Raw genomic sequence first — 27,388 nt, 5'->3', positions numbered from 1 at the left:
AAATAAGAATGTTTACACACTTAGATATTTTTTGTCGAGATGGGCACACCGCGCAGCTCGGCATTTTATTTTGCTGGATCTCAGTGAAAAATTTGCTGAGATTACGGCAGTGAAAAATTTGCTGAGATCTCAGCTTACATACATGAATTTTGCTGAATCTCGGCAAGTTTTTCTCTGAGATCCAGCAAAATAAAATATCGAGCAGGTCGGTGGTGCCCACCTCGGCTAAAAATCTAAGTGTGTAATAATGTATTTTGTTTCAAGGATAAAATTCTGATCGCACTAGTGAAAGGTACACGGTGACCATGCCTCATCACAGCAGCATTAAACTAGTTCGAAGGTCAAAGTGCTTCAATCAGCTGTACTTTATTTATGAACCAAACAACAAACGCAAAACGCATTTCTCTCAACAAAAGCTTCAATCAATCTTTCAGTGGAATGGATTCTCACGAGCCCAGCCCCGCATGCGCAACATATCTTGCTCCGATATTTATCCCGGAGCATACCGACACCTGTTTCTCGCACTCACATCAACAGCACCATTAGCTCAGCGAACCTTGACCTCGTCACCATCGTCGTCGTCGTCGTCGTTGCCTTCGCGGATAACTTCGGGGACAGTACTATACTCACTCACACGGGAGAAGAAATTTTCTCCCGTATCTAGCAGAAACAGTAGAGTTCCTTCCTTCATTCAGAAAAGTTTTCTGCTTCATTGTGGATTGCCTGTCGTCATAAAAAAAAAGTCTGCCGAGAAAAGGTACACCAACATCAAAAACAAAATTATTAAAAAATCGTGTTCAATCAATTAGTGTTAAGGAAAACTTCATTATCACTTTCCTTATCTAAACAACCATTGCATAAAGGCAAGGAAATGAATCTTGGCCTAATATGAGAGGGTATCGGTTAGCGTATTTTAGTAGTTATATGTGATAAGTGTGGGCTAGTTTCATTTTGAGTGAATGTTTTGCCAGTTAAACTGCAGGGCAATCGATAGAATCAAAAGTGTAACATTTGATACGGAAAAATATTGATTGATTTGTCGCATTTGCTACATTAGTAAAATTTGTATTTTTTATTATTATATAATCACAGGAACATCCCGAGCGAATCGGAGCGAACGCACTAACCAGGAGAAAGAGAACCGCTAGCTTTAGAACTAAGAGAGTGCATCAAAAGAGTGTTAAAGATTTAGCATGACTTCACCAAAGATATCGGCTGATAAGACTAATGCAAATGCATCGTCACCCGTGAAGCAGGATGTATCCGAAGCTAGCAATGGTAATGCAACGGCAGGGACCAGTGCAGATAGCGTTGCATCGAGCGCTGAGAGCACACCGGGAATTGGACCCTCCGGAGTTTTCAGCTGGTTGAAGGTCTTCCGTTTTGCCAATCTCATGATCAAACAGGGATGTTAAACAGTAAATAATTCCAAGTTACTGAAAGCACTTTGATGTTAAAAATAATTCCTTCTATGGGCCCATGCATTAATTATGTCACGCTAAATCGAGGATAAATTAACCCCCCCCCCCTCTATCGTGACGTTTTCCCTATACCTAATGCATTGCTTGTCACAAAATCTTAGACTCCCCTAGAGCGTGACATAATATATGTATCAACCCTATCTGTAGCAAAATAAAACAATAATAAGCCAATTGCTGTAGAGTTGTATTAGAACATACCAGATTTATTTATGCATTTAAGATCTAATCGTAAGTAGAAAATATGAATTTATATCTTTTAAAGATAAACACCACAGAGTTTATGAAACATGTTTGTTAAAACTTAAGAATCTATCAATAAATATTGCAATTACGTGATAAGCACGGGAAAACTTGTTTTATTACTTTTTTTTTTTTTTAATTCTTTATTAAAGAGATTTTTAGCCTTAGGCTAGTTCATCTCTAGTGTTTTATTACTATTTTGTGAAATTGATTCAAACTAAAACAAAAAGAACCTAACTCTGTGAGGCTCTTGGAAATCTTTGGAAATCAGCCCCCTTTCCTAATTGAAGTTGATTAACACCCTAGTATAGTCGACAAAGACGCAGTTCTACGTCAAAATTATTCAGTTGTTTATCTCAGAATCACGCAGAATGGCTTGACGTTTTCTCACACATTGAGTGTAATGAGCAAATTTTACAGCATATCACATTGAGAAGAACGATTGCACAGCTTTATGAAAACACATTCACATTGAAGCAAACACAAAACGACACGGAGAAACTAAAAGTGGTGCTATTATATAAAAGTTACTTTCCTCAATATGCTATTTAAATGATAAGCTATAAAATTTGCTCCCGTAGGCGAATGATTTCGAAAAGTAGCAAATAACAAATATAAAAAAAAAGTTACAACCGGGATTCGAACCACAGAATCTGGGATCGGGGCCTTTGTACCTAACCAGTTAGTCCACAAGCATCGGAACACTGCGATACAAGTATGCATTGCTTGACTCATCGCATCAACGGATTCAATCATGGTTAACATCCATGCCTCTCACGCCAAAGTCACGAGTTCAAATCTCACCCCCGGACAAGTCACGAATAACCCAAGAGTGTTAAAGTGACTATTAAAAAAACAAAAACATTGGCAAAATGGCTAGCTTGCACTGCCACTTTGAATTTTCTAGCAAGGGGCTGTCAACTTGAGTGTTTTCGATTCATCTACCCGATTTGAAAAAGTGTATTTTGTATTTTTCGTATTTATTTATTTTTAAGTTTTGTGTATTTTTGTATTGGAGTGTATTCAATTCATAATAAAATTTATTTTTTGTGTAAACAGTATTTTTATTAGGGTATTTTAGTTTCAACGTGTACACATTTACGTATTTGGTGTGTATTTTCCGAAGTATGTATTTACAATTCAGCTGATTTATGGAGTTAATCTCGCAAACTTTTGCGTTTTCCGGCATGAAATTTGATTCTTCACATTTGCTGCGTCTCCATATTTACTGGGAAGCAGTTTTGTTATTGTATGTTTTCGGGTAGTAGATAATTACAGCCAGGATAGGAAGGGTGAAAAAAAAATCTATGGAAAATTTGGCCGAATGCCATTTTACTGAACGCCATTTCACCGAAAACCTTTGTGTTGTTGGGTTTAGGGCATCCAGATCGTATCACCTTAACTATAAGCCAACCAAACAATCAAAGATAAATTAAGTGTCATCAAATATATTATATTAACAATATTCTCCACTCTTTCGTTTTCTCGGAGACACGTCTTTCTGACACCACAAGAGCCCTGGTAGCTAATACCACTTCAATTTTTCTTGACGAGGTGACTAGACTATGGCTAAAAATCTTAAAAATAAAGTAAAACAAAAACCAATTTTTCTCGGTATGATTAACTTTTCTTTCATATCATTTTCATATTTTTTTTGCTGACACAATGCTCATTCACTCCATTCAGCCCAGAGTCAAGCCGAAATACTGCATGACCGGCATTAAATAACAGTTTTTTCCAATCTTTGTTCAGCCTTATAGTTTTATAAAAAAAATAATGGCTTCATATATCTTATATTTTTATGAGACTGCTTTCCATGTTGCTGACTAATTGGGTTTAAATATTTATAATATATTATATATATGTCTAAAAATTACCTTTGCATTTTGGGATTCGAACAGGCAGTTGCTGATTCACAGGCGTCAACTATACTTACTGGACCACTTAAGCATATGTTTGCAAAAGGTATGATCATTAATTTGAAGCACATTAAATTTAATTTGAATAATAGTATTATGCAGCAATGCAGAATTGTAAACAATAAATTATGACAGTAAAATATTCCTTTCATTTTCAAGTGCAGTAAACACAATGTGGACACAAGTGCATGATTTATGCTATTTTAGTGCCATAATTGAATTATATTTTTGAAATACGGGCTGAAACTTAAGTGCAATATAAAGAGGTGAAAATACAAGCATACAAATGTGAATATTTCCGACGTCGCACAGTCTACTTTTACCTGGAGCTATTCCTTAAACGCTTATCTTCCTTTGTCTCTAATGTTGGTGCTGCTTGAGATTAGAAAGGTAGGCAGTGAATTTAAAATAACTACAATGTCGGAAATGCAACAAGTGACACAAAAGCTATCAACATATTTGTAGCGCATTGTTGATTTGTGGAGTAGTATTAAGCTTAAATAAGTCTTGTTCAGTCTTTAAATCAGCTAACTTACTGAGGTTGAATTATGGGGTTACAATTTGCTTTATGCACTACTAATCAACTATATATTCAGCCTGGTGTTAATCAGCTTCGTACACCTTATATCAATCAAATATCAGCTTCTGTTCTTACTGTGCAGCATATTACTTGGGAAAGGCCTGCCGTATTATTTGAAATCAAAGGTTGCAGAGCACATGTTCACCGTGGGCCGCCAACTGATGACAAAGGACATCATCACAGACAAACAGACGTAACTCTTTTAAAAAGTTTTTCTTGAAAACATAGTATCTCAAAACATAGGACCTCAGTAGCGACATCTATCAGGCTTCTCGCGGAAAACAAGCTTGCATAAAAGTTCTATAGAATGTATAGAAACGTCAAAGTGATCCGATGCCAGCGCTGCGGCGAGTAGTTTGCGGAACTGATAATATTCAAATCAACCGTTAAATGCGTGAACGAAGATACACAATGAAGAGTTTCGTCTGTTTGTCTGTGACATCATGGTTTTACGAATCGTGTCTACACCATGAAAATTGGACGTTATAGAGAGTCTCGAGATCAACTAACAATGGGATTCAATTTTACTCAATAGTGATCAAAGAAACGGACTCGCGTATCTCTTCAAGTTGTTCTGTAACACATCAACGGGTAAGCAGGGCACTAAGGGGACTGTGCCATTTATGGCACTAAGTGCTCCCCTAATTGGTCATGTGGGCTAAATCAGATTCAAAATAAGTTTTTCGTTATTTTTCAAAGTTGGCATACAGAACAGCATTGAGACTAATATCCTGTGGAAAAATTTGAATTTAATTTTTAATTATGAAAATTTCGAGATTTTTTTTTTATTATTTATTTGAGAGATTTTTAGCCATAGGCTAGTTCATCTCTAATTTCGAGATTGTAAGCCGAGTTACCGAAATGAACTTTGCTGCAAACCCAAATCCATCATCCCAGTGGTTTCTCGTGGAAGTGTAGAGCATTAATCGGCTTCCATCAAAGCGATTATCATGTCTCTTATAATATATATTTACCATAATATGAATTGTGAACCTCATCTCGAATAGGTTATAATATATTTATCTTTTTTTATGGTTCACTCAGTATTTTTTATCCGGTGTGCTATCATGTATAGGACTAACATAAGGATATGTTTTCGTTTAAAATTGGTTTAGGCAATTATGATTATACTATCACATGCACACCTCTCAGGAAGATGGCTGTAATATTGGCATTCAGTCCCTATTTAAGGCTGATAAACGGATGTTAATTTGTTCCTTCAACAATAGTCCTTTAAATAAATTTGCTTGTTCATGTTTTCATTGAAAAACTTGTTGGGTATCGCCAAGCGAGCGCAGAATAGCAAGCAAACATGTTGCCTAGGAAAGTTTATCAATAAAACTATTGAACTATTTGTTTCAGCTAAATTATTATTTATTGCTGAACAATGATTTATTTGCTCAATAGGCCGTACTTAAAGGCTATAAGCCCAATTCATAACTTGCAACATTATATTCGTCATTTTTTTGATGCTTCAAGAACTGGCTGTGTTGGTGCTGTTAGACGGATGCAATTTAAGTTACCTGAAATTAAATGGAATTGACTACATAACATTCACAATTTTTGGTTCGCAAATCTGATCTCATATGATATTTCCCTCTCTGCTGGAATCGAATATGATATTTTATGAACATTTGAACGTCATTTGGAATTATCTCCAAACTACCTTCGTGTTTTTATAATTTTCCTGTATCAAAGCATAATGTAGCCAGTTTCTATTTATATAATTTCTATAGCGATTTCGCTTTTCCTGCTTTTGTCGTTTTTCGCATGACAGATGTTTATCTATTTTCACACCTTGGTGCACTCGTCGAGCTATGTATGTATGATGGACCGAAATTATGAACAGGCATAAAAAAAAACTACGACCTAAAAGGTGCCATACAATTATTGCAGTACGATAGAGAGTGAGATAGGTACATATGTGATGTGCCCAACCGACAATGAAGTATAGTATTTTATAGGGGAGGAATGTACGAGACGGACGTATTTTGATATAGTTTGGAGGAGTGCGTATGGCGAGTGAGTAAATCTCATTCTATTTATTTTAATATTTCATAATATTTCATAGATTCATCTTTTAAAAAATCCCTGCCTACGGGAAACGAGATATTTGACAGGTTAGGTTTTCTTTATTAAGGAGGTTTTCAGCCTTGGGCTGGTTCGCCTCCGGCTGATATTTGACAATAATTATTTATATTATTATATAATAATTATAATTGTGATGCTCGAATTCATGATCCTCAGAGGTGGATCAATATTTGATTGAATGCCTTTTTTACAAAGATAGTAGGAGTACTTTACTTAAATGGTCGTATGTAACAAACGATACTTTGTTCATGAGTTATAGATTTTCAAAGTATGTGAATTGCGGAAGTTGAACCAAAAAAAATTAGAAATTTTTGAATTAACCTGGGAATGGTTTTTACTGATTTTCCAGCGTGAAAATTTTCGTGGAAATTATTTTTCAGTTTATATTTTTTATGGATAACTGAGATAATTTCCTTATCATTTCACTACACAACGTTCTTGGTTGGTGAGGATGCTTGGTTTATGAGTTAGGAATTTTCAGAGTACGTAATGTCCGTGAAAATTGGAAAACTTATAAAAACATTTTCCGGGAAAATTTAGAACCCCGAATTTAATTTTTTTTATTGTTCATATAATTATAAACTTTGTCTGAGGGCAAAATTTCATAAAATTCTGAGAACCTCCAGTCGTTTCTTTGTTTTTCGAGCATGGACTTTTTTTCTTGCTTTCAAACATACTAAATTTTGAAGTTTGTACGTTGATGTTTAGAGGTCGCGTTAAAGGATAGTTCTCGCGTAACATTTTAAAAGTACTACTCAGATGTTAATTCTCGAGAATTTTGATAAAAATTATCGATCTCATTTAAAAAACCAAAACACCTCGTTTCTCTAATTTTCAAAAATGGTACATATGACCTAATCAAAAATGAATTCCAGATAGCATATTTAGATAGTACCGAAGGAATGTAATATGACTTGAGAGCCCAATTTTACGTCTAAGGTTCGGGGAATAAACCAATCAACTCAGCTCGATCAGAAAATGTTTTCTTCTTTTGTAAATGGTTGAATCGATTTGAGTGTTAATTCAATCGGTTTTTTTTTTTCGTAACTAGAACCCATTGAACCTTAGTGATTGTCCATTCAGTATCGGAGAAAAGACCAAAAAGTGAAATTTAAGCACTACAGTATTGTACTGTACTTCAGAAAAAAAACAACGTGTCATAAGAGAATTTATCTGTTTAATTTTTATAATTCAACTTCATTATGGCATTAGCCATTTCATTAAAATATCACAGTAAAATTATAGGTAGCTCATGCGACACCTTTGATTCTCTGCTGTCAAAACACACAACATTCATATTCACGCTTATTCTTCGCCGTGGTGCCTAAGATTATTCCAATGGAAAAAATGCATAGCATGACAAATTTTATCATACCCAGACTGACAGATGCTTATGAGATTTTACCATTAGAGAAAAGAGTCTCTATCAATTGGACTCTCGCTAACAGGCATCAAAAACTCTGTAGTTTATGTCTCTCTCTCTCTCGCGCCCAGCAACGTCAAGCCACCCACACTACAACACGTGCGCCGCATCCGAGAGCAAAGCATGGAACCAGCATGCAACATTCCCATCATGATAAGAATGTAAACAAACATTATCGGAATGCGGTTCGCTCTTATCTCGCCTGATGAGAGGCCGTTTCTCTCGGCATGCACTATTTTTTTTTCTAATTTTTACTCAAAAAGAGACTGAGCTAGCTGGGCTCGCTGAGGCTGAGATTGAGTGCCATGATCCATCGCAGTAGCAGGTAAGGTATAGTATCACTTTGAACCGATCGCGCGAGTATGCTTCTGGAGCTTGGCTGCACTCTCATCGATATAACTGGAAATGAGTAAAATCAGAGTGCCCCGGACACGAAAAAGTGACGACGAAGGAGTGAAGAAAAAAAAATAAACATCAGACCGTTTGACTGTAGTGTGGTGGCTGCCCGACAAGCAAGTGTTTGAGCTCGCGCGCGAGGTTAGTTCCCAGACAACAGTGTACGAGATCGGTCATATCGCGCCACATTTGGCCGCTGTGCATTCGCGGTGTCTCAAGGAGAGAGTGTCCTATTCCCTGATCCAGTTTTGGAAACGAGCGCGGTTGGATCGATACAACATATTTTTGTGTGTGCGTGTTCATAACAGTGATAAGCGATAGCGGTGGAGTGTGCAACAAGCCATACCAACAGGTCGTCATTTGCTTAGGTCAAAAGTTGTGCAGCATCCGCAAATTTTCTCCCGTGGTGAAGTGAGATTGTTTTGGTTTTATTATTGCTGCCGAGAACAATAAAAACAAAACCCTTGGTGAATGGAAGTCGCACGTCCGGGCCCACGGATAGACGATCACCGGAACCACTGTACCACAATCAGCCTAGGTGACAGGTGCCTACTGTTATGTCTGTCTGTAGCGCGTGTTGCGCGATTCTTGCAGGTAGCACTCGGTCCAGAGGCATGAGCGCTTACTGTGAGAACGAAACCAGAAAAGTGCCATTTCTCGGGCTACTGCGATTCGGAGGGTGCAAGATTTCATAAGTGTTTTATCATGGTGGTACAGCGCATGAAAGTATTGACGCTGCGATAAGAGCGCATAATTGAAAATCGCTGCAATGCATACGTGAAGCATAATTACTCTGTGTTTGATTAAGTAGAATGTGTTATTCTCAGTCATATTGATTAACCAAAGTGTAGTGCGGAAAGAATAGCAAATATCAGTTGGACAAAAGAATTACAAAGTGTTAGTAAAATTTTACTCGGATATGCAGGCTAATCACGACTGAATGCTATATTTGTATAGCTTTGTGAGTTCATTAATTATTCATACAACGTTGGATAAAGTGACGGACAGTGTGCGAAATAGGCAAACAAAACAAAAATGATGCGATATGCAGAGTGAGAGCGCTGAAATGGTTGTTAACGCCGAATTCGAATGGCTATAGCGCCGTTGGTTTGATACTCTTTAAAATCGAAGATTGGGTCAACAGCTGGACAGCTGGAAATTAACAGTAATATGTGTTTAGCAGGTTTGTTTCAGTTTTATACTTTCTATTTCTTTATTAACAGCATTGAAAATTGAAACACATTCCTACAATGCACAGCAAAAAAAAAATAGTTTTAATATCACATCAAAGCGGATGCATTTCAATCGTGGTGTCTGCTTTTACTGCATTTGTTTATTTTTATCGCCATAAAAATTACATGAGATTTTCGACATGATGTTATATTAATTTATTATTTCTAAACTGGCTAAAACAATTTTAATCATATAGCGACTGGGAAATATTAGATTTCATAGGCTTCACACACAACTTGTAGCTTATTATTGTACCATGCTAGAAAAACTTGCTTGTACGCTACACAGCAAAAAAATGTAATATCGATTAATATAATTCAAGCTGATGTATGAAATAAGGATGTAATAGCAAAAAGCAGATACAATATTACATCAATGGATGCAATTTTGTTCGCAAAATCGATATACATCGTACAACGCTATATTACACAACCGATGGATTGACCTGGTTGCAGCAGTTTGAATGTAATATTCAACAACTTTTTTTTTCTGTGTATAGCCCATTTCAAGAACTGACATTACATTGATTGTAAGAAAACATGCAGAGGATATAAGAATTCAATCACATTTGATGTTCATGTCATTTGTTTTGAGTGTGAAAATAGGTTTAATTAAAAATATGTTTTCTTTGTAATCCCTAATGCCACTTGTAATACATATTTTAAATATCCTAAGGGACACATGTAACAATGTTAGATCTTTTTCCTTAGTATAGCTGGAGAGAAAATTTACTAAGGTTTATGCCGCGGATGCACTATTTGACCTACTATAAGCAGGAATATTATTTGTATAATAATTATGAGCACTATACAACAACTATACATAAACTATACATGAGACCATGGATGTGCTTATAATTTATTATAAAAATAATACTTATACTCATAGTTTGTCATTCAAGTGTGCCCGCGGCATTATTCTTCTACTTTCTCACCATCTTCTTGGCTTTATATACTTGAACTGAAACTTACCTTTTTTTAAATCTTTATTTGAGAGATTTTTAGCCATAGGCTGGTTTATCTCTTAGCAACACTGAAACTTAACGTCTGCTTTGAAATTAGTACTCTATGAGCATTTACACAGTAAAATATTTTTTATAGATTTTACGGAACCCTATCGTAATAACTGTGTGGACAATGTTGAGTTTCAACGTCGTATTGATTAACATTGGCTTCGACAACAAAACAGCCCGAAACCCGTAATCGGGATTTAATCCGAAAATAATTCCGGTGGCAGCCTACCACCATCAATGTGTCTATCTAGAAAATTTCTTCCTAAATGTACTAAGTACATTCAAACGAGAAATGTAATATTGTTACTATTTTTTTCATTATTGTACCAGCCACACGAAACAAAATTAAGCATGATTTGCTCATATGGTTTCAAATGGTGGCCGGAATCGTGCTATCGTACAAACAGCGAAAAAGAAAGCAACACAAAACAGCAAATCACACACGCATTTTTTTCTGTTTGTTTTGAATGTGGAATTAGTGTTTCTCTTCTTCCTTGTTCAATATTTCCATCTTTATCGCCTGCGGGAAGCCACTCTTCGGCAAACAATCGACCCACAATTTTTAGATGATACTCTAAACGTGTGCGTGTGTTTGTGAGTTCCTGTTCTCGTTTTACTGGTGAGACCAAAAAACCCGACGCATGTCCATCACCACAAAAAGTTAAACGAATGAAGCGAATACATTTTAAAGCCGAGTCACACACTAATCTTTTATTCATTAGGCTTAAGGAAGTGCACAATGTTAAAACTTTTCGATGAGGTCCAGTGGCAGAGCTTCAATGTGTTTATAGCTTTTCATTTCCGTCTCTGCTGATGGCAGTGATTTAAAAAAGTGGCACCATGCATGCATTCCCCACTGATAAGCCTTTTCTCGGACGCGGTTTCATTACGCGGCCAAAGCCGTCCAGCTGAGCGATGATGGATTAACGGGTTATCAGCTGATGGGCAGAACGGCAAGTTATAATTGATTAACTTGAAACGTTTGCTGACGAAGCCAAACACGCTAAGCGCAATGTACATCAGTTGTGTATACATATATTGAGAAAACATATTGTAACAAAATTACAAAAAGAGCATGGATTCTAATTCTGAGAGTGAGTGGTTTCACGAGATCAAACGGCAGCATACATTGAATATTTCACCAGGCGGTAGGTTTCGCATGTCATAATCATAATATTTATCAAAATACCTCATTTTCGGGATATTCGGGAAATTATTTGATTACTTAACTGTTGGCTGTTGCAATGGGAAAATTCTGCTCCGCGAAAGATGAGAACTGGTTAACCAAGAGCAATCAGACGAAGATGATGTACACATACTGAGCTCCATCGCTTCCTTCTCGATGTGTATAAGTATATTTTTTCCGACTTCAAGCCGAACAATGAATTAGGTCCTAAGTCAAGCTGAACAAGTAACTAACTAACTTGATCGATTCTCTTCATCGACTTTCTTTTTCGTTAATAACTTGGATACTGAACAATTTCTTGTCGTGTTTGTCGTATTTGAAGCTATATATGTAATAGCTTTTTTTCATCGATCTATGTACTGAAAATAGCTGTTCAAACATGGCCGTGCGGATTCAAAGAGATACTCGACGAAGAGAATCTGTCAAAGTTCCTTAGGACCTAATGCATTGTGTAACATGTGTAACAGATTCTCTTCGTCGATTTTCTCTTTGATTCACCACGACAACGTAAAAATATTTCCAGTCATCAAAAGAAAACAGTCGATTAAGAGAAGCGATCGAAGCGGATAGGACCTTTTGAAATTTTCGCGATTTGTTATGATATAAATCTAAGTGTGTTTACATCAATGACCAATTTCACTATTTTACATGAATGACCAATTTCACTAAATTTTATATGTGTTTGATTAGTTAATATAACCAGAATATTTGAAATAAATCCATAAAATTTTGTTTGGTATGACGTTTTCATGCTAATATTTCTGGCTAGGGTAAGTGTGCCAGATATGGCACTAATGTTCTAGTTAGGTCCTATGGGTACACACCAAAAAATTCTGAATTTTACTGGCGATGTAAACATCCATGCATGCAAACATTCATACATGTAAACTTCCTTTTCACGTAAACAAGCAGCTTGCAAGAAATGTTGCAAACGAAAGTGGACAGTTGCATACAATATATGGAATATTGCATGACATGTCTCATAAATTTACATGATCTATAATCTAAACTTGTATGATATATGACGCTCCATTTATGTGCATCATAGTAACGGAAATTTACACTACTTTTTTTAGCTGTGTAAAATCGCACTTGAAATGAGTTTTCATAGTTTTTTTTTGCGAAGATATATGGCAAAATACACACTTAGAAAATTAATGTAAATTTAGATGGTCTGAGACTGACATATACGAGCGTCAATGTTGACATAAAATTGAGTCATAATAGACGCGAAATTAAGCTCAATCAAACGTACTTTCCAACTTTTCATTCTCAGAGCACTTAATTTTACATGACATGTTTGTTTACGTCTCATCCTTCATGTGATAGATGGATTCCGTCACGTGTAAGATTAGGTATTTCTAAGTGTGTACATATTCTATCCTTATATAAAAAAAAGTATGGTATCTAGCTCCGAAACGTTAAAGGCAACAGGGAACGTTTTTGCTGCTGAGTTTTTAACGAAAGAGAAATTCGATGCAAAGAATCGATCAATACAGATAGGACCTTTTTGTTCATCTTGATACAGTGTATCGCAAAAATGAGCGTACACCCTAAAGATTTTTTTGAATCATTGTAAATAGATAAAACAAAATTTAAATCTGGTAGTTAAACAGATATTTATTGATTTTTCGCTATAGTTTGGAAGAACCTGTATGAAGTAAGATTTATTTTAGTAAAACGCTCGATTTTTTTTAACCAAGTGGATGAATTTTAGAAAAATAAGTGGAATATTAATGATCTTTATTATGAATAAAAATAAGCAAAATTTCAAAAAGTTTAGTCATCATCATCATCATCATCATCATTATCATCATCATCATCATCATCATCATCATCATCATCATCATCATCATTATCATTATCATCACCATCATCATCATCAATAATCCACTCTGTTCATTTCTGGTTGGAAAACTAATAGATAGATCCCGTAGGGTAGCGGGATGTAAACTCGGCCCATTTCTAAACCTAGAATTGAAGCAACTTATCTCCAATTTGTACCTAGTAATCAATTCTTTCAGCCTCATTTACTAAGCTTATTTCAGCCAGATTTAGTTTTCTGTGAAATTTTCTTCTTCTTCTTCTTCTTCTTCTTCTTCTTCTTCTTCTTCGAATTTTAAGCTTATTGCATATCGCATATTCGCTTATTGCGTGCTCTCAACTTAGTGTTCTAGATGCACTTCCACAGTTATTAATTGAGAGCTTTCGATGCCTGTACCATTTTTGCATTGACATGATTGTGTGGCAAGTCCAATCATACTTCTATGCCCAGGGAAGTCGAGAAATTTTCCAACCCGAAAAATTCCTAGACCGGACCGGGAATCGAACCCAGCCGCCTCCAGCATGGTCTTGCTTTGTAGCTGCGCCTTTACCGACTGAGCTAAGGGAAGCCCCAAAATTGTGAAGGGAAGGGAAGCCACTGTGAAATTTTACCGAAATCTAAACAGCTTGATATTCTGTGAAAAATTACTGGAAATCTATTAAAAAATCACTGAACTGTTTACTGAACTTTAAGATGTTGATATTGTGGTAAAATTTCTCAGAAATCTGTGAAATAATATTAAAGTGCCATCAGACACACCGCCGTTAAATCCAAATAAAAATTGTTTAGTTCCGTTCACTCAAAGTCGTAAAAATGAAGGTTACTCATAGAGTGAGTAAATGTACCCCAAGTATCTGCTCGAAAATGAAAAAAAAAATTGCTCAGTCATTCGACTTTTAAAAATGTGTAGTGTTGACCGAGTTTGAATTTCGTAACCCTATATTAGAAGAGTTTCAAAATCCAAATGATAGGAACATACCCAACAAACAATTTTAGCTGCCGCTTAGCTTATACAGGCAAAAATTAGCTGCATAAGGCAAATTTTGGCTGTATAAGCTAATCTGCAGCTAAACTTGTTTGTTGGGATATGAGCACATCATATAATTTCGTCTCGCAGGAAATAACAGGCATGCACGCTTATACGCCATCCGGATCACCGAATTCATGCAATGTATAAAAGAAGAATATTTCACCTCTTAACGAAGACGATCGCTGTCAACCATTTCGTTCGTTGATTTGATGTCGAAGCAACAAAGTTATGAATTTATAGCTATCACACTTTATCGCATCAATCTGTCCCGATGGCTCCTAATGGTCGTCGGTATCAGAGCGCATCAACGTATCTTCATATCGTGCATCACCACCATTCTTCACCCTCTACCGAGATGAAAAATGGATGAAAGACGACAAAAAACTCAAAATGACAATTTGAATATTCATGTGTTATTTGTATCAATGCTTTCGATATGCATTTCAGTTTGTGTATATCGGATGCTAAGAAAGCCTGAAGCGTGTTAAATTGTTTGTAAACATACATTTTTCTAAACATACTACGAGTGATTCTTATTTAACTCTTTCAAGCGGTATCGGATGTTGCCATTGGTGGCTTCCGGAATCTCCCTTTGCCCGTTTTCCAAACGGCGGTATGTATACGTGGAAGGGTAAAACACATTGAAATGGAAATCATGCAAATTGCAAATTCCTAGCGGTGCTATAATTTTGTATTTTTTTTAGTAATAAAACATACTTTTTGGCAGAGTGATGAACCAGCCCAGCCCATGAAAATAACTTTTATAATGTAAAATAAATAAATAAATAAATAAAGAGTTGTGTCCTAGAAACGACCGCAGTATGACGTAGAACTACGCAAAATTGATGCAGGGGAAATGGATGTAATGTTGGCCTAAATGCCCCTAATTTGGACTTTGGAATTTTCAATAGTGACCAAAAATATTCATAGTACCGTCCCAATAACGCATTCATCTAGATAAACTTGATAAATAGCAGATTTTTAGCGATGGGCCCAATCTTAGATCCATAGGCCAACATTAGAGCCATTTCCCTTATGTCATACATTTTTTACTATTATACTTTATCTTAAATTTTTCAAGTATTTCAAAGTTTCGGTTATGGTTCAATGTTGGTTCCATTATTTTTCCTGGAATGTAATAAATTATGAAAATTCTAATGTGGGGTCCTAAACAAGCCTTTATATATTGTGGGGTGCTACCCATTATAGTCCACAAAGACGTTGTGGGACAAAACAATAGCCAAAAAACGTTATTTTTTTCCGTAGCTCCATCATAAGTTTTAAATTAGGTCTCTGAAGCAAAGAAGAAAATGAAGGTTGCATTTTATGATAACGCAACAAGCAGTTGTTTTCCTTATCAGAAGACGGTACAAAATTGAACAAAATGTTGGTTCAGATGTTAGCGAAGTAGCGGAGGAAGGGGTATAACGACCATACGGGGTTTAAGTACCTCTTTGTTCCCCAATTTGGAGGACAACCCTAATATAAAATTATCAAACATCATCATTATGTAGTTTACAGCGGTTCGTAAAATGATGCAAAATAGAATACTGTGACTTTTCTCAAATCAACGTTTGGTTTCCAATAAGTAGGTGCTTAGTACAACATTAATTGAAAATTGAATTTCAAAGTCAGAGCAAAAGCTCGTATACAGGTTCTCCACCTGTTCAATGTTTTGATAGTAAGCATCATAGTTAAGGTACACTGGGGAAAGTTGAAACGGTACGTGCAGTTGCGTTTCCTTAACCTCAATCTACCTTTGCACCAATTCTCAAAACATAAACAATTATCAAAATATTGCTTGCAATAGTGAAATGGTGTTTTTAGGTATACAATTGCTTAAGAGTCTTGTGACCATTATAGAATTGACATTTTTCTTTTAAAAACGCTCTCTTTGATATTTAAAGAAATTTTGTAATGTGTTGATTATGGGTGCTGGATCATTAGGCCTTAGTACGTTAGGCCGAATGGGTCATTTGCACTGGCGCCTCCAGGAGAGAGCCATGGGGGTGAGGCACGGCAGGGGCCACTCTCGCCCCACTATCACTCCCGCCCCGTTGTTGCTCCCACCCAATGTAGCTAACGCCTCACTGGTGCTCTCGTTCAACCTACACTTCCAACGGTGCTCTCCCGCCCCCCGTGTGTATCCCTCCCACAAGCACTCCTGCCCTACCGGCATTGCCACCCCGCCGATCCGCTGGTGCCCTAAAGAATTGCTCTTGTTTAGAAGAATAAAAAACTTGATTAAAATCTTCTAGGAATAAATCATGAAAAAGCTCAAAATGCCAAACATCATAAGAGCTATATTATTTGGAAGTACTGCTCTTGTTAAAAAAAAAAAACAGAAAAACTCCTAGAATTGATTCACGAAGAAGAAAAACAAAAATCTGAAGTTAAAAATCAGAAGAACAATATCCATCAGAAAAAAAACTCTGCAACATGCAATGATGCATGAAAATTACCCTCATGTACCAATAATCTCAGAATCAAAATCAGAGCTGATTATTAAATTCGGCCTATTGACCCATTCGGCCCAACGTTCTTCAGCTTAGTTACGCATTTGAACTACATAAACAATAGGTTTGGTACTTTTTTTACTGAGTTTTTTTAAGAAATAAACTGTAACTGTAACTAACATAAATTTAAAAAAAAAATTGAAATCGAAAATTTTCTCAAAGTACACTGTGTTTTTTTTTAAAACATTAGGTATTTGATGATATAATTTTTTTTTGTATTATAGTCACTTTAACGCTCTTGGGTCATTCGTGATTTGTCTGGGGGTGAGATTTGAACTCGTGGATTCGGCGTGAGAGGTATGGATTCTAACCACTACGCCGAGGTCGCCCCGATATAAAATATAATATGTTTATTTTTTTCATTTCATTACCTGTGACGGTTATTTTTGGTTTACTGACTGACTTTTTCAATAAAAAAAATACTAACGCCAGTAAAATAATCTCTCTGCGTAACGAATTTTGGCCTATCGTACGCTAGCTTAATGACCTGACACCTTGATAATGTATAAAAATAACAAAATATTGTGAATTTGGTAGGAGCAGTGTTTCAGTTATGAAACTGCCATGTTTAAATTGCATTAAAACATAATTTTTTAACAAACGGCGACTGTTCCTCTATTGGGTTTCTGTGAAAAATTTCCATATAATTAGGGATTTCATATTCTGACTATAGGTCCGAAGCTAGTTTGAAACACAGTTATCTTGGATTTTAATTTTTTTTCTTGGAATTCAAATGTTTAAATAATATTAACTTTTAGATCCTATCCCGTGTCAAAAACAAACTCAACCCTAACAGGTTTGATTTTGATGGCACAGCTATTGAATTAACCCTCTATAGTGAGTGTTTTGCCATGTTATATCATGTTATAATAATTGTTATTACAGAAAACACATCAATATAGCCTTATAACATGTCATAACACTCCAGTGTATACGTCGGCGTTACTGTGTTTGAGTAGATTTGGCTGCTACTATTTCTTATTTCTTGTAACCTTGGATGCAGGCATCTCACCACGCCATAAACACCCAACCACTAGAACGGGACTAAATACGAAAAGCGTAGCAATGCAAATTATGGCTGATTTATTTTTCAATTGTTTCGAGCTCGGCTTCAGTGTCGCGCTACTGTGGGGACAGAACGTTGACTGGCCGATGTCAAACAATATGTCGGGTAAGGGGTGTGGGAGAAACATAGAGGGACAACCGCATAAATCGTTGTTGCTTGTCCACAGCTGGCGATGGTGTGGCTTATGTTGAAATGATTTTCAAAATTGGTCTCCCCTCAGACTACCCTGGACAATTGGGGTCAGTCAGTCGACTTAGTATCACATAGCCTCAACCAACGAGCAGTTTTCACAGCCACTAAGGCAGTCCAACTCTCAATATCGTATCCACTTTGTCGACGGACGGACGTTCATTATTAGACGTCGCAATTATTATTGCTATTGTAACATTGTTTTATTATTATTTGCATTTTATTGTCATCATCGTATGGTCAATGGAAGAAACCATACTGCACTGCATTGCACTGGTAACTATTTCCATCCAGTGTATAATGTTTTCGTATTTTGACACGTCTCGTGTGTGGAATTTATAAAAATAAGAAGATGCAAGGTGGACCAAGCGATCGACTTGCGGACGTGCGAATAATTTCACGTTCCATTGTGGCCTCGGCTCGACCATTTTCGGTGGTGGAATATTACGCGTCCCATTAAATTAGCCGAAAATGAGCGTGACCATCCGTTTGCGTTGCAGTTGATGGGGCTGTTTAATTGAATTAAAATCATATCACCAAAAATAATTAAACTTAGGGCATGAAGCTGAATATGCAAAGAATAACAATGAGTGCAGTTCCATTTTGAATGAGGCTTTTTACTTTTACATACAATCCTCACTGCTAATCCAATCAAAACGTGCATCATGAATGCTCTCACGCATCAATTCTGAATAATAGACATTAGATAAGATTCCAACGCCTGTCTTTGTTGTTCATTCAACGTAAACAGGTGAAATAAGTTCGATAACTCATCCGATTTTCCACTCCGAGCCATATCTAATAATAAACTAATGATACTGATAGCTATACGCAAAAAAAAAAAACAGCCACTCAGAATCATACAAAAATCAATTGAGCAGCTAGCTACATCGAACTTGATTTCGTGGAAACCAAGACAAAAATATCTCAAGTCAAACTGGATGTTATGCAAAACACAAATGCGAGAGCCAGATCTCAACTCTGCATTGATCTGATGATAAGTGGTGTTCCGTATAATATACATCTGGGCAAGTGATGGTTCAGCATTGTGGTTCACTTTACTTTGATGCATTTTCGAAAAATTCAAAAGCAGTTTTTTCGGTGCATCATTTAATCTATTCCTTTTGTTACTTTATCAGCCCTCTTTTATCTTGACGGATAATTGCAACTTACCGTAGCTGTTTAAAGATGCCATTTCAGTTGCTTTGTGTTACGTGCAACGTCGGTCTCTGTTCCGCAATCTAGTGCCAATAACCGACGAACATCTATTGCCATCCATTGCCGGAAATCGAATGTGCAGGAAGGCAGCTTCCACACCTGCGTAGGATATCGCACCCATTAAACACACATGGGCCGGGACCAACGGCTTTACTTCCCTTCCGAAGGAAGACGTGACCAGAGATTTTTATGCCTCAGAAAAATCCCACCGACCTCGGCTGGGATTGAACCCAGACCCATTGGGATGAGAAAGCAGTCACGCTTACCTCTACACCAGCGGCACCGGTAAAAAAAAAATAATAGAAAAGTAATTTCCGTTACGTATGCTATGAAAGTGATATCGGATCTAGTGCTAACTTTAAAACGGATGAAAGTCATTTGTCAAAGAAAATGAGGTTGTGAAACTTTATTCACATCGTATATTTCGGCTAAATCTTTGCGGAGATGAACTAGCCATAGGCTAAAAATCTCATCAATAAAGCATTAAAAAACAGGCTAAATCATTAATTGGAGCTTATTCTATGTTGATTATCTTTGCCCCAAGTACGTACGAGAAATAAATAATACTTTAAAATACCATAATATATACGTTTTTGAATCACACAAAAGTTTTTAATAATTTGTTTGTCATTCGTGATAATGTTACACGTAAAACAAATTTCTCTTACATTCAATGTAACGTTGGACTTGGTCTTCTACATATGTTGCATATAACAAATGTAATGTCGGTTCATGTAATGGATTTTCGTATAAAATCTTCACGAGATGATTTTCTAGACGCAATGCATTTGGGGAAAACCAAATTTGTTCGAAAATTAAGCTTACATAAAAATTACTAAATTAATTAGAAAACCTTCCGGCGACCATATTACAGACTCTGTTAATGTGGTCAAACATTGCAAAGTCTACATACTTTTCATGCAAATCAGTAATAGAATTTTACATTTCTCAAATGGTTGTACGCATCTTCCAATGTAAAGCAAGTAGTCACAGTAGTATTTAAAATAAATTCTTGCGCATACAAACCAATTTACTCTATTAAAAATAATTTTAGAGATGAATTACTTAGATAAATGGTATGTTATAAATTTACACAGGAGCAATTAGAAGTTGAATTTTTAACGCTGTGTTTAACTCTAGCATATACACGCAAACCAAAAATCTATTACAATGAATGTTAGTTCCGTTTCCTATCATCCTCTGTTCATGAACATCGCAACGAATGTTAGATATTGACCATGCAGGCGATGTAATGGTTTTTTGTCTTCTTTATTTCCTGTTCTTCGCTTTCGACTATACCAGTGAGCTTGTAGAACGACGCACATTGTAGAACATTGTAGAACGACGCACACACTTGCCTCGAATCTCTCCAGCAGGAAAAGCATACGAAGTTGAGTATGAGAAGAAATGAGCGCTTCTTGTTTGCTTTTAGGCTATCCATATTCAAAAGCATGGAGAGAGCAGTAGAGAAAGCACAGGTCGGCAATCTGTTTCCTATTTTTTTCGGCATAGCTAATTTCACTTACTAATACTCTCTACATTTTTCGGTCTCCAATTTTCTTGCATTGGACCGCAGCTAGGTATATCGCATCCTCGGTTCATGCGGTCTCCACTAACATCCTCTGGTGATGAATCCCACATAATTGTAAGCGAATCTTACAGCTGCGGTCCAATGCAAGAAAATTGGAGACCGAAAAATGTAGAGTGTATTAGTGAGGTAAATTAATTATGTCAAAAAAAAAATAGGAAAAAGGTTACCGACTGGACTCGAACAACGAACGTTGTGATTATCAGACCTGTGCTTCCTCCACTGCTCTCTCCATGCTTCTGAATAGGGATAGCCTAAAAGCAAAGAAGAAGCGCTCATTTCCTCTCACACTCGACTTCGTATGCTTTTTTTTATACATAAAAATCAAGGCAAATGCTTGCTTGTGTAGGTGAAAGCACAGACAGAACACGAAATATAAAATGCAAAAAACCATTACATCGCCTGCAAGGTCAACTTCTAACATTCGCTGCGATGTTCATGAACAGAGGATGATAGGAAATGGAACTAACATTCATTGTAATAGATTTTTGGTTTGCGTGTAGAAATTAATATTAAATTTGATGCGTATATTTTAAAGATATGTGGCAAAACTTATGCCTGCATAAGATCCCTAGGATTAAAACATATGTGTTTAATTATTATTATGCTTAAGGTATTTAAAAGTTTAATATACCCTCATTTCCATGGTCGTTTGAAAGTTGCTTTTAACTGCTGCATAAGATAAGTCTATAATTACTGTTTTTTCTTGATTTTTTTTCCGTCGATCTTGTTTCCGTACTGAGTACCAATGCTACCGACCCCAGGGAGGTAGCTTCCACACCTGGACCCTTGATATCGACTCATCAACTCATGGACCGGGGTCCAACGGCTTTATTTCCCCCGAAGGAAGGCGTGATCAGAGATTTAATGCCTCAAATCCCGGTGGTGCCGACTGGGATCGAACCCAGACCCTTTGGAGTGAGAAGCAATCACGCTTACCACTACACCACTGACGCCGTTACGTTTATAATTTCAATCGATATTCTATGATTTTTATTTCATTTTATTTATTTTTTAAGCTTTATTATGGAGATTTTCAGTCAAGTGTATTCCTTTGATAAATTTTCCAAAGTGAGGACTGTTGGTTTACTTTATCGTCTAATAAAAACACAATGCTCAAGTTATTTGTACAACAAATTCGGCCCTCTCAGATCACAAAGGAAAAAAAAAAATCTATTCAAGATGCAGAACAGCACATTACTCAATTTCCTTATTTGGAATTCAGCATTGATAGTTCAGTATTTAAAATATCAATTCGGCACATAAAATCCAAGAATTTTGAATGGAAAAGCACCGAAAAATCAAGCGAAGCCATTTAAACCCAAGGGTGCATTATGGACTGTTCTCCATTAGCTATACCTCGTGCAGCTAGTGGAACTAAAATCATAAAACGACCGCACCTCTGTTATTACTCAACATTAGATGCATCTTGTGGAAGACAAACGGGGCAGAGTGGGAAGGAGCAACCGTAGCAATTAAAGCTCAATCATTATGTTGCAAAAACATTCAATCATCAAAGTGTGAGTACGATGTGATGTAAATATATATGACTGACTGACTGACTGACTGAGCGTTCCTCTCATATCGGCGTGGAGTGATGCAAATAATTAGCCTTTTGTAGTGGGCATACCTTGCGCCTCTGCAAAGGTAAGTGCTCATTATAATTAATCGAATCCCAAAACCAGTCTACTTGGATGCGTTCAAGGTTGAAAAACTTGATGCATTTTTGTTTTGCAAAATATGAACGAACAGTTCGACACTATAGTATAGTATAGTAGTCATCGTTAAGTTGATGGTTGCATTTAGTTGCAGTGCGTACTCCGATTTTGTTACCGTATAGAAAAGCATTTTACAATTGTTTTCATTGGGGTTGCATGAGCGAACGCACGTGGTGATTTTCTTGTATATAAACTTTTCATACATATGATACGTTGAACTTAGCTTAGTATCGGTTTGGGACGCGTGTCTAGCGGGATTAAAAGAGAGTCCAAACAGTGGCGTACAAAACGGGTACACCAAGATACAATAATGCATTATTTTTTTACTTTCGATGCGGGCAATGCGTGAATGTTTGATGAAATTTTGATGCGAGTCTTTAGCAGGCGTGCAGCGGGTGGAGAAATTGGCGGCAACAGATACGCGATCAGCGACGTAATTTATGAGGATGCCGTAATAACAGGGGTGGACCTTTTGGCGAAATGCCAATAAATAAATCAAGGCTGAGAGCAGGACTTTAAAATTTATCGGACGAAGGTATCATACGATGATTATAGAAATTGTGAAGTGGAAATTTTCTGGCCTTGTTATTAATGATTTCATACCTGTGATAAGCGTAACATATTGGAACGATTTCAATTTTATTTATATGTGAAAAAAATATAACAATAAAACAACAATCTATTAATGTTACAAAATTCCATCCAGCAACATCTAAATGATTGTTTTGTAATTAATAATTAAAAATAATAGGATATTCATTACTTTGCAGGATGAAAAATGCAATTATGAGGTTTCAAATTTTACGTCCGGCAATAGATGGAAAATCCTACGATAAATGTACTAATTTTCAACCTAGTACAAGTTTTCAATACTCACATACAATTAAAAAAAAAAGCACATCAAAATCAGCGGTGGCCTTGGTGAAGTGGTTAACATTCATACCTCTCATGCCAATGTCATGAGTTCAAATCTCATTCCCAAACAAGTCACGAATAACCCAAGAGCATGCATATATTTTTTTTAAATCAAACTTAATCAAAAATCAATTTTTATTTATCAGTTCTAAGAGATGAACTAGCCTAAGGCTAAAAATCTCTTAAATAAAGTTTAAAAAAAATATCAGTTATTACCCAAACAACATTTTATGAAATACTATAAAGCAATTATTGATTGATTTATCTTTATTAGGAAGGCTTTCAGCCTGGGGCTGGTTCGCCTCCATTTATAAAGCAATTATTAAACAACATTCATAAAACCATTAGTGCATCCACCAAAACCTCATTAAGACTAGAATATGTTTAGTTGGCCCACCCTGGAGAAGGTTTTGAAGGGTGTATTCTCGAAGCTCTTCAAGATTGATTTACTGCATAATGTTGTATGACGAACGCATTGAGAACCATTTGAAAGCTACAATAAAAGCTATTTAGCAACTATAAAAACCCTTTCCTAACCATTTCCCCTAGCCACTTGCTAAATTCACTAGGAAAGCATCAATCAAAATAGAAAAGGATTTATGAATCCGATCTTATCAAACTAATTAAAATAGAAACTGATGGTATAGAAATCTTGTTGAATATCGAAATTTATTACAATAGATCTCTTTAAGTGGCCTAGTTTTATGTGCCTTATTAAATCTTATGTGAAATGTAAGTGAAAACATCGAAAAAAAAAGTAGAAGGGTCTGTGCCTAGGGGCACGAACGGAAGCTTGACGTAGGACCGCTAGTGGACGGAACAAATGTGAACATTTAGTTCATTTAATTGATCAATCATCAACTTAACTCTTTCTTAACTCTTTCTTAACTCTTTCCGTTTTTTATTTGTAAGCGTATCAAATTTGTAGTATTTATTTCAAAGAGAAAGTTGATGAAGAGAATCCAAGTGACTGTCAACTTGAGTATTTTCGATTCATCTACCTGACTTTAAAAGGTGTATTTTGAATTTTTTGTTATTTATGAATTTTTAAGTTTTGTGCATTTTGGTATTAAAGTGTATGCAATTCACCCCTCACAGGATTTCGTTCCGAATTATATGAATGGCGCGGGGCGGAAAGTATCGTTTGTGCAGAATATGTAAAAAAGGAGGGACCTTCGAGAGATTGAGAGCTAATTTACTCACAAATTTGATTTAATTGGCTTTCTGGGGACTAAATATACACCCAAAGCGAACTATTCCCACTTCTCTTCAATTCTATATGGTTTTTTTTAACACTTCCTACCAGCGTGTTCTGGAAAATGGTCGGCCGATAATTAATCTCATCAATTCATTCGGGCCTACAATTCCACACCTTCTATAGAGACCAGGTTGAGCCTTGATAGCTAGCTGCTTCGGGAACTAATGACCTTGACAAATGTTCAAATAATACTCTTAACTTAACAAATTTATGGTGGTCCTGAAAAGGACTGTTTTGTAGTGATGGTTGAGTAATGCTGAGCTGAGCACGACGAGCTACTGATTCCGATCCTAGCCTAGCGGTGGGACTTCTTCCTCCTTCTCTATGGTTGCTCATATGAGCTCTGCAGCTTGCCAGCCTTTCGTTGTTGTTGTTGTTGAAAGCACTCCTGCTGCTGCTGCTATTACTGCTGCTGCTGGACTGGACACCACCACTTACGGTGAGCACCGTTCAGTGGGACCGCATCGAATTCGATTTTTAAGTCGGTGTTAGGGAATGTGCTGTTTTCAGACATTCGGTGATAATTTTGATCACCATTGCAACAGTTGGACATTTGGTATTTTTTAATAGTGATCTATTGAAAATTAATTAAGTGTTCATTTTAGCAGATTGGTAGATAAATTTCCAATCGTTTGGCTTGTTTAGAATTAAAATCTATCTGCTATTGGTCGAAACCTGACCTCTTTTCGTAATTCTGTGCATTTTGGTTTTTTGAAATTGCGTGGATTCTATAGATCCTGTGAAGATCTACACGGTAAGAAAAAAGTACCCAAAATTGAGTTCCTTTCACTCATCACGTGGCTTCCGTGGGGCTAGGTAAAATTAAGTTAAAGAAGAAAACTCAATGTTGAGTAATCCTGATCATGATGACCAAGTTGACAAAAAAATAATAAAACGGAGCAGACTGGAACCGAACCATGGACGTTGAGATTACGGGGCCCGTGTGTTGACCACTCGTCTATTAACGCTTGTGAAAATGAAATGGTTAAAGGCGCATAAGAGCAACCTCAATGAAAATAAACTTATATTTGAGTTCATTTACTATTACTCAATAGTTGAGTAAATTTTAAACCAACGCCGCATTTCTGATTCACTCAACGGCGGACCTCAAATGATAGAACCCAACGTTGAGTTTTTTTTTAACTTAATTTTGAGTATTTTTTCTTACCGTGTATCTAGCCCTGATGTTTGTGTTGGTAGAGGGAAAAATGTAAACTTTGCGGGAGACGATGTCTTAACACTCGAAAGCAACACACACCAACTGCTCATTTGGTAATAACTTTTCACTCAGTTGTTGAAATTTGTTCTTCTTCTAAATTAATTGATATATTAGGATCATAGTTTAATATAGATATGCAAAGAGTAGGTAAAACTTAACATTTTAATCAACACCTATGAATTTTTTAAACTTAAAGTCCGAGATGTGTAGTGAGCATTTCTCACTTCATTTTTGAAACGCAAAATCAAATATAGTTTTTAACTAGAATTAAAATCTTCTTTTTTTTACGTATATATAACAAGCTTAAATCTATATATCTGATCGATTGGTGATAAAATTATTGAAATTGGACCAGGGGCAGTTGAGTTATTAACGTTCAAAATCTTTCTTAATTTGTTACATGTTCCATTTTCGGTTTTCACAAAGTGTACCCCCATAGAGAAATCAAAGACGTAGTCCTACGTCAAAAAAAAGTCCATCCTCGTAAAACTTTGATTTGATTTGATTTATATAAAAAAAAATCTACAGATCGAGCTAGGCCGAGATTTTTTTATATGATTTTCGCATTTAAATGTTTGCTCATTGCTAAATTTACCAAAACATAGTTATATCCAAGGAAATATAAATGGTATAAATATAAATCGAAGAATAACAAACAAGCAAACTAATTGTAATATGGCGGTGGCCATGCTCGGCATGCACAATTGAAAACACCAACTGCTCATTTGGTAATAACTTTTCACTCAGTTGTTGAAATTTGTTCTTCTCCTAAATTTATTGATAAATTAGGATCATAGTTTAATATAGATATGCAAAGAGTAGGTAAAACTTAACATTTGAATCAACGCCTATGATTTTTTTTAAACTTATAGTCCGAGATGTGTAGTGAGCATTTCTCACTTCATTTTTGAAACGCAAAATCAAATATAGTTTTTAACTAGAATTAAAATCTTCTTTTTTTTACGTATGTATAACAAGCTTACTGCTTCAAAAATAACTATGTTTCGTCAACAATGTGCAAAGCTATAAGCAAATGAGCAGTTCGTGACCAAAACTGTGTATGCCAAGCATGGCGGTGGCATTAAAGTTGATTTTCATGGGTCATTTGTGGAAAAGTTGTTTTGCTTTCAAGAAATCCTTAACATATTCATACGGTTTTAAAATGGTTTTATGAAGAAACCTTGCAGGCTGAATTGTATTTATCTAAAGCTATTTTGCTTGATCCTTTCAGATCCTTTCCTATGGCAGCATTTATGGAGGCAAAGTTGCCTACAAAAAGTTAAAC

General features: G+C 36.1%; 1 protein-coding gene and 1 long non-coding RNA gene across 3 annotated transcripts in view; both read left to right on the top strand.

The window, feature by feature from the left end:
• The first annotated feature begins 293 nt into the window (after positions 1 to 293).
• LOC135708693 (uncharacterized) lies at positions 294 to 1,831 on the top strand. The gene is made up of 2 exons (XR_010518307.1): positions 294 to 757; positions 1,093 to 1,831. It is a non-coding gene; the product is annotated as an uncharacterized LOC135708693 (long non-coding RNA).
• A 6,397-nt stretch (positions 1,832 to 8,228) lies between these two features.
• The window catches only part of LOC135708690 (rap1 GTPase-activating protein 1-like), a 265,252-nt gene continuing 246,092 nt past the window's right edge, over positions 8,229 to 27,388 (top strand). The window contains exon 1 of one of the 2 annotated variants that reach the window (XM_065230789.1): positions 8,229 to 9,313. The gene's annotated coding sequence lies outside the window, so the exon portion shown is untranslated. The remainder of the gene's footprint in view (positions 9,314 to 27,388) is intronic. The other variant, XM_065230788.1, reaches the window with a different exon arrangement.

The sequence above is a fragment of the Ochlerotatus camptorhynchus genome, unplaced genomic scaffold (assembly GCF_037179485.1).
Source record: "Ochlerotatus camptorhynchus isolate MF236.1 unplaced genomic scaffold, CSIRO-AGI_Acam_v1.1 ptg000331l, whole genome shotgun sequence".
Taxonomy (NCBI): Eukaryota; Metazoa; Arthropoda; class Insecta; order Diptera; family Culicidae; genus Ochlerotatus; species Ochlerotatus camptorhynchus.
The sequence above is the reverse complement of the archived record's forward strand: the minus strand, read 5'-3'. Positions and strand labels throughout refer to the sequence as shown.